We start from the raw sequence: 3,001 nt of genomic DNA, 5'->3' as shown, positions 1-3,001 counted from the left end.
CACCCTTTAGCAAAAGGAAGGCAGAAAAGGGACCAGAGAAATGAATGCTGATGATGTCAAGGCCAAAGATCAGTTGTGCCTCCTGGAAATAGGTGTCAAACATATGGTTGGAGATGTGGCAATAGGATCAGACTTATCAGGTGCACAATGATCCACAGAACCAATGACCAGTAGCATGGAATTTCCTAGGTGGACAATCATACTCATTAGCAAGTGATTGCTGATAACAATTGTACAAGGAAAACAAGGGATAGTTAGCAAGCAATTTACAGCAAACAATTAGTAATGCATCTTGGCCTTTATTGTAAGGGATTGGAGTGTTAGAATATGAAAATCTTACTACAGTTATACAGGGCTTGCATGAGACTGCAACTGAAGGGCTATGTTTGGTTTTGATCTATATATTTAAGGAAGCATATAATTGCACTGGAGGCAGTGCAGCAAAGGTTCACCAGATTGGTTCATGAGTTTAGATGGTTATAATAGACATTGTAAGTTGGGACTATAGTGTCTGAGGTTTAGAAGAATGAGAGCAATCTTATTGAAATGTTCAAGATTCTGAAGGGGCTTAATGTGGTAGATATTGAGGGATCTAAAACTATTGGATACAGTCTAAGGGTAAGGACTGTGAGGAGAATTATTTTATGGAAGATGCAAATTTCAAATGCTTCACTGAAGGGGTCTGCCTGCTCACTCATTGAATATATTTAAGGCTGAGAGAGATTTGTGGTACCTCAGGGAATTGAGATGTAAGGATTCGGTGGGAAAGTGGCATTCAATCTGATGATCAGCCATGATTGTATTGAAAGGCAGGACAGGTTCAAGAGGGCATATGATCTATTCCTGCTCCTATATCCTATGTTAATTGACACAACCAAATAACAAGCATAACGTCAGTGATTGTGAACTAAGAATTAGCAAAAGCTCATATGTATGCCACTTTTAATTTCTGAGTATTTGAGCTTAAAGTAACTAGCAGCAAAGCTTTGTTTTAAACAGGTTAAGAAATATGAGTATTTTATACAACTGCTGTTGAATGTTACATTAACAGAGCCAATGTCATCTGTTAATGTGCAGATGATATTGGCTAATATACAATTACAAAGATTTAGTGTAACGATAACAGTTGCATATGAAGATGAAAATGAGAAGTCTCCAATATTGTTGCAGATTCTGGCTTGCTTTATTCTGAAGTGTAAGAGGTGAAAATTGAGATTGGATTCAACAACAACAATGAGTTCTGTAGTTAAATAATTGGAAGTTGCTCCCACAGGGTGACGCAGAATGGGATCATTTGGAGTGAGTGAAAGCTCCTTTTCTCTTTTTGTTTCATTTTTACAACCCTGTGGGTTATGGTTCTTGGTTGCTTGGTTCAGGATGGTCATCCCAAATACCACAGTTCCCCTGTTGAGAATCAATTGGTCTTTCAAAATGTCTCTTATGGTGGTGAAATGGTTCTCTTGCAAATAGCTGTCTACAGTCAGCATTTATCATAATCAAAAAAAAGGCTCCAAATGATAACTTTTTGTTAAATCATTGTTCCACAAAGTAAAATCAATTATGCTGGAATTCCTTGTATTGTCCCTCCCATTCCCTGTTGAACACTATAGTAGTTTTGCATCTTCACCTTTCAGGGTTCAGTGGGCAGTTGAGAATCCTTGAATGACATGAACTTTTCTGATTCACTCGTAGACTCGAGTAGTCTTAATGGCTGAAGTTGAATCTGCACGAGAAGCAGTGTGGCGTTAAGGAGCCATTTTGTAAAATATGCCCTTTTTAAAATGTAATTATATAATTATAGACTTGTGTGACATTCATACTCTGTCTTTTTCAATGTGGAAGCTGTGGCCAACCCCATTAAACACACCAGTTCCAAAGAAGAGTCAGATTGGATTTGAAATTTTTAATTTTGTTTCTTTCACCACAGATACTGCCAGATTTGCTAAGTTTCTCCAGAATTTTCTGTTTTCATTTCAAAACCCCAGAATCTGCAGTACTTTGCTTCTTATTCCATTAGCTCACTTCTGGACTCTACCATGATGTAGAGTCTGATGGTCAATATCTCAGCACAAATAGAAACCACCCAATCTCAGAGTCTCGGACTTCAGGAAAGCAAGTGTTCTTTCTGATTTTCCTGATTGCAACATTGTTGGATTCAGCAGTAGAGTTGTTCCCCAGTGTTTTGGCCAATTCTTATCCCTCAGTTAGTATCACGTAATTGGCTGATGGAGGGGAGTCATTAGCCACCTGTAAAGTAGACATGAGAAATGGCGTTAAGGTACAGTGTGTAGGAGGTTTGTAATGATTGACTGGTACAGAATAAAAGCATTTCGACTGCAGACAGAATAGTGAGCATGAATTAACATGATTCATAAATGTTCATGTACCGATTGCACATCAGAGACTAAGTTGCCTGCAGTTTTGGTAGATCTTCCCAAATATTATAATCAGATTGGACTGCATCAGAAGTTGACAGGATTGGCCCTTTCTTTGCATAATTTGTGGTAGGCAAAAGCGTTGCACAGAGGCCACAATCAGATCAGCTTATATCCTCTAATGGTAAAACAAGCTTATACCAAATGGGTTTAGTAGAATGCATAACCTAAATCTTTCAACTTTGGAGAGTAAAAATTACAGTGGTATCCAAATCCAGAAGATAGTTAAGCTCGAATGTGTGCAAAAAGCCACATTCATTTAATGGTTCAGTAAAAATAAAGTGTGTATGGTATCAATTTTATTTGGTATATACATAAACATTAAATTTAATGGAATTTGACTGTTATCGCTGATATGTTCTGAACAAAGAGACCTTGGAATGCAGGTTCATAACTCCTTGAAAGTGGAATCACAGGTAGATAGGATAGTGAAGAAGGCGTTTGGTATGCTTTCCTTTATTGGTCAGAGTATTGAGTACAGGAGTTGGGAAGTCATGTTGCGGCTAGACAGGACATTGGTTAGGCCACTGTTAGAATATTGCATGCAATTCTGGTCTCCTTCCTAT

General features: G+C 38.0%; 1 protein-coding gene across 1 annotated transcript in view; it reads right to left on the bottom strand.

Annotated features, from left to right (window-relative positions):
* Positions 1–326: 326 nt before the first annotated feature.
* Positions 327–3,001, bottom strand: part of tm2d1 (TM2 domain containing 1) — a 113,693-nt gene continuing 111,018 nt past the window's right edge. The window contains exon 8 of the mRNA XM_043699261.1: positions 327–2,247. The gene's annotated coding sequence lies outside the window, so the exon portion shown is untranslated. The remainder of the gene's footprint in view (positions 2,248–3,001) is intronic.

The sequence above is a fragment of the Chiloscyllium plagiosum genome, chromosome 11, assembly GCF_004010195.1.
Source record: "Chiloscyllium plagiosum isolate BGI_BamShark_2017 chromosome 11, ASM401019v2, whole genome shotgun sequence".
In the NCBI taxonomy this organism is placed as follows: domain Eukaryota; kingdom Metazoa; phylum Chordata; class Chondrichthyes; order Orectolobiformes; family Hemiscylliidae; genus Chiloscyllium; species Chiloscyllium plagiosum.
This window is presented reverse-complemented; position numbering and strand designations above follow the sequence as displayed.